The sequence below is a fragment of the Pygoscelis adeliae genome, unplaced genomic scaffold, assembly GCF_000699105.1.
Source record: "Pygoscelis adeliae isolate BGI_AS28 unplaced genomic scaffold, ASM69910v1 Scaffold10, whole genome shotgun sequence".
Classification (NCBI taxonomy): domain Eukaryota; kingdom Metazoa; phylum Chordata; class Aves; order Sphenisciformes; family Spheniscidae; genus Pygoscelis; species Pygoscelis adeliae.
Genome location: NW_008824053.1, coordinates 8,136,811 through 8,148,125, shown reverse-complemented (window position 1 = coordinate 8,148,125; position 11,315 = coordinate 8,136,811).

Sequence of the window (11,315 nt, the reverse complement as noted above, 5' to 3'; positions counted from 1 at the left end):
TGGGGTGGGGTGAGAGGCAGAAAAGGCCTTGACTCTGTGTCAGCACTGCTCAGCAATAACGAAAACGTCCCTGTGTTATCGACACTGTTCCCAGCACAAATCTAAAAGATAGCCCCATACTAGCTACTGTGGAAAAAATTAACTCTATCCCAGCCGAAACCAGCACAGCCTGTCAGAATAGGGCAATAATCTCTGCTTGGACTTACGGTACATCAAGATCACAAGCTGAGCCACAACCATACCATAGGTGAAAGAGGTCAACAAGATTCACTGGGGGAAAGGTCTACCACAAGGACAAGATACAAACTATAGTTGGCAGAACACCTGCTCATATCACATAGAGGCTAAGAATATACTGTTATTCTTTAGACCTATGAGACCAAATCCTGACATACACATCTATTGGCTTTTGGCTGCATAAATATGTTTCCCCTGGACCAAATTTATAGAAGTATGAAATCTTGCATGGCTCCAGGCAGAAGTAGCAGCATGAACACTGACTCAGTTTTGCTGAGGTCATAGTCTTTATAAAGCCAGTAGAAAGGACTGGACATTAATTTTCTCTGGTATGATTTTACTTTTCTCATTACGTTCAAGAGTTTTGTTCCAGACTAGTAGGCTACGGCTGTAGGCTGGGGAGAATGCACTTCAGTGAGATAGAGCTCATAAAAAAGTGTGACAAACTGCAATGCCAAGGTTGTCTTGGTTGCAAGTGATGTACCAAAATTAAATCCCAGCCCAGACAATAAGGACACTGACAGTGCTACGCTAGTTGCAATAGGGCCTCTTATAAACTCCACAATGAGACATAGCCACAAAAGCCCAATACACTTAGAAGCCCTAACACCCCAACATTTCAGAAAAAAAAATTACTAACAATTTTTTCAATTTCTGCAGCTATTTTTATTTACTTATTTCACTATTTTTCCTTTTGCAATCAGACCAGTGAGATATCCAATTAAAAAAAAATCAAGTTGTTCCAGTGGCTTTTAGTAACTGGAGGATGGTCCCCATTCATACAGGAATAAGCTGCTTCAAAATATTTTCTAGGGGAAAAATATCTCCTTCATCCACCATGCAATTGTATATATTCAATTTCACTTGATTTCCTCTCTCTTTTATCATGTATGCCGTTCCACCTGCTATAGAAGTTGAAATGTCTATCAGAATATGGCAAAATATATATAGGAACAATAGGTCTGGTTCTTTTATTAGTAGTCTTTACTGAATATGCACTTTTACACATGTGCAGGCTGAGAAGAGAATAATAACTCTTATATGCATTTTTCAATTCAATAAGATATGATTGGCATAGCATGATATAAAAGAGATACTGAAGCAGGTATTTCCTCATAGGTAACTATCCGTGTCTCCGTTGAGCACAGCTCATCCAGGACAGAGAGATGGAGGTCAGGCTGTTGATCCATTTGAGCCCATTCTTTTAGGAATAGGTTTATTGATAAGAAACAGTTTATTATTATTTGGAAAGGTGAGGGGACGATTGCGTGTCAGAATGGAAAAAAGGGAGAGGAAATGAGTGAAATACAGAGCTGAGAGGACATCCCTGGAAAAGGAGCGAGGAGTCCGTCAAGCACTTCTTTTTCCATGACTACTCAAAAATATTAAACATAAAAACTAACAAACTGAAAATATTACTTCAATATTCAATCAGAAAATATTACTTCAATACTAAACAGATACAAATTGGCATTTTAAAAGTTCAGTCCCAGGAGAATTTCTGAGGGTCTTGGGTTAGCCTGTTCATTGTCTCTGCCAAAATAGAAATACTGATTTGAGTCTATCAAGGCCAATGAATTCCTTTTGTGGTATTTAATGATGTTATTAGGAGTCTAGGAAGCTTTTGCTATAAGAGAATAAATAATTATAATCATGAACTCAATATGCTACTTCTTCAGGAAGAACTCATGAAGTTTTGCCAATAAAAATCTAAAGAATCATACAAAATTGTTGTTTGGATTGTGTAACAGGGGATAAACTATGTTCTGGTGTGGAACACAGAGATGTACCAAGGGTGAGCACGAAAGTGTGGCAGGAGGGAAAGCTGATCTTGTGTCACCTTTGAGCTGCCGATATTCTAAGTGGTTAAAAAGGGATATTTTCCAATTTATCAAAACTACCTGGGTGTAGCTGCATTAAAACTGTGACTGCTCTATGCACCACTTTCCCTCTTCAGTCCCCAAGTGCCTATACATTTTTCTTGTACCTTCTAAAACTTTTCTCTGGTCCCAGTACGAAGTCATATTACTATGCAAGTCCCAGCATCGTGCTCTATTTTGTCATAGACCTGGAAGTAGCAGGGTGCTGAACGTGTCCACTTAGTAACAGACCTCTCTGGTGGAGCTCAAAGAAACTGTGGCCGCTCCATATTTTGCAGCATGTTTTTATTTGGAGAGCAAGGTTTTTCTTCTCACTTCTTCAGGCTGTGAGGCATTCTGGGAAACAAGAATCCATATGGATCAGTGCAGGTTTTTTTTGCACAGGAGAGCTATAAGGAAAGTTACATAGTGTGTAGAACTCTGCTCAGATTTCTGCCAAATTTACCAGACTATTATTGCCTGTAAGCCAAAATATGAGGAAAAATAACAAGATACAGTCCATTTCAGTTTACATATATGAGATTAAGAATTTTCACAGACTCTGCATCTTGCTGGGCAAATCAAACCCTGAAGCTTTGTCTTGACAGTCTCTTATTCAAAAGCAGTTATTTCAGCTTTCATATTAATGCCTTTATCAGATGAAACTTTTACTTAGTCATATTTGTATTAATTTTAGTAGCCAGCTTAGTGACTCAGCTTTCTAGGGGGCTATCTTCTGCTTTCTTTCCTTTAAAAAATGGAAGTAATTATTTGTGCTTATGAGAGCAATGGGAACAGCAATGCACTAAAGACAAAAATATATGAAATTATCCACAGGAAAATTACAGAGAAGCTACAGCTGCAATAAGTGTTCCCACTAACTACCCATTCGCTGACCTCCTTCTTGAATTACTTACTTGAGTGAATGACACAGCAGAGAGACGATCTGAAAGACCCATTTGGCTATCACCCCATTGAAAATGTCAGCTGAGCTCATTTGTTGAGGAATTCTGTTCATGTTGATCAATTGCTAAAAACCTTAATACAGTAAAGGCTTAACAAGCACACAGCTGACCTCAGTGACAGCATCTACATAAATAAAGGCACAGATTTACTTGAGTCTTTACAGCATGATCCCTTAACTTGAGATTTAGAGTTTTCCATTGCACTAGGCAAAAATAGTTTAAAAATGTACAAAAGTCCTACAGTCTTAGCCAGGAAAGATGGTGTCAAGAACAGTTTTTTCCTAGTTTTTAAATAAAACTGTTAAAGCCAGAATTTATTCATGTAAATTAGTTGGCTATTGTACAAATATTATTTGACATTAAAAAAAGTCCATATATATAGTACAATGGGATGGTAGAAAATACAGATACACTATATATTAGTTTTCAAAACCAATATTTGACTTATAGAAGTGAAAGCACAGTATATCAAGGGGAGAATGCTGTGACTGATTTGAATGAGAGTTACTGATCTTCTCAATGTTGTTATCCTGCTGCTGTTGCTAAGGCACCTCTCTTTATTAGTTATACTATTTGTATGTGGATGAATTCATCCAGCAAACATCTTTTGCACTTAGTAAAAATGAAATGTAAGAACCATTAGAATGTAGGTGGAAAGGTATTTTTTAGAAAAGACAGCAAGTTCAGTAGAACAGTTGTTCTAGCACTTATTAAAACTTTCCAAAATGGTATTTCATCTTGTGTCCCTAATTACTGAACCACACTTCTTGTATCCTGACAGATAAACCTGTTTAAAATTTTTGAAGAAGCTGAAGAGAAATGACGTATCCAGCCTAAAGCACCTTCCGCCACATCTCTGACAACGTTCAGCTCAAGGCACTCTGACCCCTCAGTTGATTATCTGTGCCTTGACAGTGCTGTCTACAAAAAATGCCAGAAAATTAGCACTTCTGAATGCCTGTTTTACATTCTTCAAGTACATTATTAGAATTCTTTTGTCAAAAGAACCATGCTACATCATTGTATTCATAATAAATGCTCTTTGATTTGTATGACTGTGTTTGTAATACACCCAAACAAAGATCTCATTTGTTCTACTGGCAAAAGCTAATCTGTACAAGGATTTTTTTTTATTATTTTCTGCAAAAACTGCCTTTCTGAGCCTAGAGATTGGGTTAGCTAAAAGCTTCACATTCATTATCTTTAAGGTACCATGTTAATGAACGGATTTTAATCATTGACATTGCTATGTGAATTATTATTACACAAACCCCTGCTGTTGAGTTAGACAAAATTAACCCAGTGTAAGGGGCATTAAAAAAAAATCACAGCTAATTAGTAAGCTAACAGGAACAAAGCGAATGTATAACAAAGATGTTGAGAGGAAGACACTTACGTAAAAGCTGTAGCTTCCATTCCAACATTGATCTTTCTGTATGGAAATCTTTTTTCTGTCTGATTTGTTCCATTAGATGTGAGCATTTTTATGTTTTGTAATTAGTTTTCTAAGCCACAATGTCTCACTTCTCTCAAACTGTGGAAATCCAAAGGCTCATAATAGAAAATGGAAGATATTTAAAAATGCTTTTAAATTATTTCCCCAGCGATCTATATCAGAAGCATAAAGTAATTCTCTGGATTATTCTAGGAAATTATTTCCATATTCTCTGCTGTTCTCCACGAATTGCAGAATACTTTAACTAATCTAGCCAGGTTCCATTGGAATAAGCCCTTCATTTTAATGGATTCATACTATTGTCCAGGTTGCAATTCCATATGGAGCAGATAAATGAAGCTATAGGTTTAAATCACTGCATGGCTTCTCTTCTACACTCCTATTCACGCTGGTTTCCAATGGGCAACACATCATTGTGCTGATGTAAGAGCCAAGGATGAGACGATCAAACCTCAGAGAAGTATTCATGCTGGGTGCCATTTGTTTATAATTGCTCTTTGTAAGTTATAGTTTCAGATAAAGCTCCCAAAATGGAATGAAGAGAAAATAATAATTAAGTCTGTTTCTCTTTTTGAGCCTGACAAAGGCTTTAATTTTTCTTTTTTTTAACATGTCTGTCCTTCCGTTCACTATTCCACACATTCCCCCCTTCTCTCTTTTGTTCATCAGCCTTTTCAGCCTGATAATTAAGACTCAAAATATTTGCTGCTGTTGTTTTTTTCCAAGCCATCATTTGGTTTGTGTTGTAAATGTGGAACAACAATCATCTAGTTCTCTTGTGTGCCAGTAATTTAGTATTTCAATAATCTCCAATTGTTGAAAGCTTTAAAACAAATCAACATTTCTAGCGGTTTCCTTTTCTTTGTGGGGAAAAAAATATGTGACCATAATATTTACAGCATATACTTTTATATTTTCCTTTTTTTCTCCTTTTTTTTGCTGATCCTTATGAGGAAATTAAAACACGGGGCAATTGCTGAGCATAAAACAGAAGACTCACTTCAATACCAAAATAACATTCTTGCACAGGGGCAGTTTTTACAACCAATATCATCGCTTCAGCTCTGCTAGTGCTGGATAATTCCATTAACTCTTTTTATCCAAATTCAAGTAAAATAAAAGAAAGAGGTAGTATCTAATATATTCTGCAAGGGGCAGTACATTTCTGTTATGCTGAAATTCCATGGAAGGATCTTATAGTGTCTTAAAAATATCGGCTAAGTATGCCAAAAAACTATAAGTCAAAATTGTGTTAGTTGCACAACGTACACAATGGGTCCAGGAAGGTTAATGACAAAACTGGGAACTAGATGTTAAGCACCTCAGAGCACATTTTAGAGAGTAATGAAATGTATTTTATTTCCAGAATCCCTGGGCAATGTTCAGTGTCCAAGTTATCAAATCTGTAAGGAACTGCCTGAGTCACTATTTTGGGGAGAACTATGGGTGTTAATCAGGCCAGTTGTCTAAAATGGATTTCAATATCCAGTTTATACAGCACTGAAACTGTTTGCCAGTGACTGGCCTAGAGTCAAGTAAATCGGTGACAACTCCCAGAACAGAACCTACGCCACAGTCCTCTCTCCCAGTGTATTTTTTTTTTCATGCAATGTTGATACACCAGGAACAAAATACAGTTTTTCCTTCATTATAAGTTCTCCTATAATACAACTTTCAGAGCACAGAAAAGCAACGCAGAAAGTCATCCTAAAATTGTATCAAAATCCACAAATAATTCAGCTGAAAACCTGGGAAGGACATTCGAGTTGCAGACGAGAGGACTCTGTGAACTTCTCTGACTCCTTTAGAAATTGGAACTGATTCATTAGCCCAGTTGAGAAATGACTGGCAGTCACAGAAGACGGCACCCAGTCTCCCAGGCTGTGGCTCTTCCTAGTGTGCGGCAGCCGGCTCTGCAGTCCTGGAAGTGAGGAACCTTTCAGGGAGTACGAGATAACAAAGCTACTCAGTAACATATGTTCCCTCTGCAGTCAGTATTCCTATAATGCCATGCAGTCCTCAGTTAGATTACATCCTCTCTCTTTATAAAATAGTGCTATACAGGTATGGACAAAACTCCTTGGATAATCGCACATAATTCACAAGCTTCCTTCCAACTTTTAGACTATTCTGGCAAAGACTTCCTATACGTCTTCCCTATTCACCAAGGTGGTTCCCTTTCCCTCCTTGTACTAAATCAGTCAGCTTAATGCTGACCTGTTGTGAATCTTCAATGGGGAAAACTATGGATAGCTTTAGCTGTAACAGCCCCTATTTATCTCTCATTCATATGCTGTATTTGACTAAGCATGAATTGAAAATAAACAATTTCATGAAAGGAAAGAAGCTGAATTAATTTTTCAAATGTCCACAGCAAATCTCTGCTGTCTATCGAATGTCGTGTTTTTACAGATGATAGATAGCTATGTATTTATGAAAATTAGATACAGGTCTATCTATATATATGTGTGTATGTTTTCATATACAAGTGCGTATGTGCATTTGCCTGTTAAGAATTGCATAGAAAAACTGATTAGAAAAATAAGACTATCAGTCCTGATCCATTTGTGCTTTTCAGTTTTGTATGCTACACAATTATTTGCTCAGATTTCATACTGATGTTGATGAAAACTGTATGCAAGCAATGAATGCATGATATACAATAGAAATTTGTTATTTATAGCGAAGAGGTTTCTTTTCTTCTTCATAAATATTGTTTAAGCTAGCCACTAAAATCTGAAAATATAGAGGTCCTGACAATGCCCTCTTTGAATGAGTATTTCACATTGTTAAAAATATTTCTAGCTCTGTTTCTTCAAAGAACTTACGTATATGTTTCCATATTAGCATGCATTTAAGTTTGTTTGAATAGGGCTGAAATTCCACTTTTTTTTTTTTGTTAGATACATACTGACTATTCTAACGGTAAAAAAATGAATTTTACACCACTCTATGTCTTATACAAATGATTTACAAAAGTTTTTGAATTTTCATCTTTGCTCTGCTGCACTACAAAGCAGTTCTCAGACCCCATTGTGAACACTTTGGAAAAACACAGCCTGGCTGACAAATTAGTAGTATTTGGTGCTACTATTACTAATTCAACATTTGAAAGGGCTGCTCACTGGTGAAAAATAACATCTTCTCTAAGTCACAGGAGAAACTGGGGAGATAGTTAATGGGTGTTGGCTGTGCTGCACATATTGTGCACAATGCTGTTCACATTGCAGCTGACTGCCTGCCAATAGATGTGGAAGCAATTGTCAACAAGATTTATTGTTACTTTCACATTTATACAGTTAGAGAGGAAAGGTTGAAAGAGTTTTCTGAAATTCAGTGCTGACTTCTACTGAACCATAGCAACACACACTGATTATCACTAATGCATGTCACTGAAAGAATTTTGCATCTTTGGAGGCCTTAAAAGTCATTCTTTCTTGTCAGAGCAAAATCCCCCACAATCCTCAGTAATTTTCTTCTGAGATCAATACCTGAGCTCTGACTTCAGTTCTAGCTCACAAACTAGCAATTTTTCATTATACAACTGGACTTGGAAACCTCAAAGTTTTTTAACAACAGAATTAGGGCACTGAAGAGAATTAAAAAGTAACCACTAGAGAGAAGCCGATGGTTTTTACTTGAAGTTAAGGGTTGTAAGGGGGGGGGAGGGGGGGAGGCAGTGGATCATCTTTGCAAAGTAAAGACTTTAGCTCACCAGTTTAAAAGAGCACCACACACTTGTTATATAAATGTATAAACTCCAGAGGCATGAATTTCAATTAATGCTTTTTTCAGCATTCTGTTCCTGTGGTTTGTGCTTCTAGAAAATGTTTTTAACCTAGCTTCACTAAGGCAAAACTGTTTGATTTACATATAATTTTGTATACATATATCTTCTAACTTTAAAAAGATATTCTAACTTTAAAAGATGCTAAAAAAAGGTAGCATCTTTACCAAATGCTACAGAATTTAATCAGAAACCAAGACTCAATATCTCAGGCATTTTTGTGTCTATCCAGATAGAGCAAAAAGTTTTACTTTGAAGGTTCTGAGAATTGTCTTGCTTGAATCTCTGGTGGACTTATTTCTTTATTTCAGATGGAAATCAATTGAGGTGAACTTGGCTACATTTTTGCTGTAGAAGACCCCTCTAGCTCTGGCATCTTCTGAATTAATAGCTCGAGACTATGATACATGAGACAGACAAGTAATAGCCACCCCGATTCTTTCAAACAAAAATTTCTGAGAAGACACTAACGTGGAAGAGAGAGAGAGGCTATAGTTAGAGGACTTACCCAGTGCTGCTGGATGTTGCTGCAGCCTGTATCAAGATCTCTGAAAGCAAACAGGGAAGATATTTAAGCCCAGTTATTATGCATGAAACATGCTCTTACAGTACTACACAAATACATGTGTGCAATTAACCCATCTGTGATGAAGATAATTAACTGCTCAGTCACTGAGGTGGACATCTACTTGTTCATTTAGCAGGATATTTTGTCAGTTTGTCTGCACATAATTAGCACTACTAAAGTCTCCATTTCTATCTTATAGATGGTACTTGTACTGATAAAATTCTTTCTTTTATTATACTTTAAAAGTCCAGTGTACCTAAGGGCAGCAAGTATGTTTAAAAGTGCTCCCTGGAAGCACATTTCTGTTCACTTGCAGTTCTGTACTTACCTATTAGGAAGCATGACACTGATTTCAAAACTAGGCATGGAAACACATGCCAGCCAAACAGCTGATAAAAGTCTCTGAGTTCATTTGTTTGTTGCCAACGAGGGTACAGTTTATTGTAAACTAATAAAATAAAAAATTATCTCTTCTCAAAACTTGATCTTGTCTTCCAATTTCAGGTGGCATTTCCCAGCACTGTTGCAGCTGTTCAGAGAATTATCTTGGTAATGAAGGACATCTGGATAGCGGACAGAACAAGAGTGTCAGGATATGTAGAAAATAGGAGGGGAAAAGAATTATGGCAATTTTGGATTGGAACTACTCTAAAATATCCTAACAAGTATTAGAAAACCTGACATTTCAGAGAAGCAACCTGTTTATCTAAACATTATTTACATGGCAATCACATTCTTTGCAGGAAGACATCTGAAATTGTAATGCCAATTTAAAAGAAAAAAAAAGTATTTCACTACTAAGAAGAAAATCAAAACAGTTTTAAACAGTCTTCTGATAATTAGGCAAACACTGTTACAAGACACAATATGGGGAAGAGTCTGTACATATCGTTGTGAAAGTAATGAATTGCAACCTCGGTGTTGAATGTTCCTGACAATCAGATTTGGCCTAAAGGTGAAAGCATTTATATCTATGTCCCTCTCTGGTTTAGGATTTCCCCTGTTTTCCAGAATAGCTGCTATTTTATATTGCTCTTCATAATTCCACGTCCTGGTTTTGGTTGGGATAGAGTTAATTTTCTTCCTAGTAGCTCAGTTGCCGACTGAGGTTAAACCACGACACCTTCTATACTTTTATTTCAGAAAAAAATATATGGGAATAGTGTATTTGAAAATAATATTATAAATGTCATCTATGTATGGGAAATACAACTACTCTTTTCACATAGGCTGGAGCTCCATGTTCCAAGTCTTGAACACATGTATGTGTTCAACATACGAATTGCCTCTCCGACTCTACCTACACTGACTGTCCCCAGGGTCACTAACAAACTATACACCCTCAGGCAAATTTAGTCCCTTATAGTCAAATAGTTCCCAGAATTAACAGAGGTCTGAATAATGTGAAGTGCTGAGAAATCACTGATGATTGTTGTGTATCTGTGTGAGCCAGAATAAGAGCACTCACACAGCTGTAAGAGAATCAGAAGTAATGCAAGGATAAAGCAGAGTATTAACAAGCGTAATTTCTGAGAGAATGAGGCCAGAGGACTAGGTACATGCTGCATTGCATAGTGCCCAAAAGAGACCCCCTCTGGCCCTTCATTCTAGCAGTTGTGTGTTATGCATATGAAATAAACTAAAACTGGCTACAGAAAGATATGCTAAGTGGAGCAGTTCAAACTTAGTGATTTTAGATAACAGAAATTTCTGCCAATTGCTTTCTCCTGTAAAGAATCAACTACAAAGCTTCACCAGATTTGTCTGAACTGCTCTGCAGACTGATAGCAGGACTGAAGTTCTACCTTGTTTGGTCCTCACCCCAGATGTGAGATAGTACTTGAGTTATAAGCAAAGCTTTCTCTGCCAAAGGTTAAAATCCTGACTTCTTTCAAGGCTCACATCACTTGTACCCCAAATATTTAAGTGTTCTTGTTCAAAAGGGAAAATGGTTAACTTTGTAAGAAAACTTCTAAGGACTCAAATCCTATATCCTTGAACATTACTGTGAGCCAACAGGTAGAAACATAATAGTCTCAAAAATAAGTTAATTTGTTGGACCATTAAAGATAATTTGTGTGAGTAAAGATACAATTGGCCAATTTACAAAGCAGTCAGGTAAGGCAAGAAATGGTTTAGGAGACAAAAATAACTAAGTGGTTATACAACAAAAATATTTACCATGACTTTTTTTTAAGATAGCATTACAGGTGTTTCTCATCATGCCTACACGATAGAAGCAGTAAGGGAAGAGCTATTTTAGTTACAAAGAATGGGTGTAGCACATACCCCTATTTGGCAGCGGGATGGCATTAATGGTGAGTAATGCAGAAAGTTTCCAGAGATAACATCTTCATTAGCAGGACTAGGATGTCCTACACTGGCTTGCTTTTAGGTCCACTAGGCTGAAAAACAAATATTATAGATGAAACCTTCAAACATC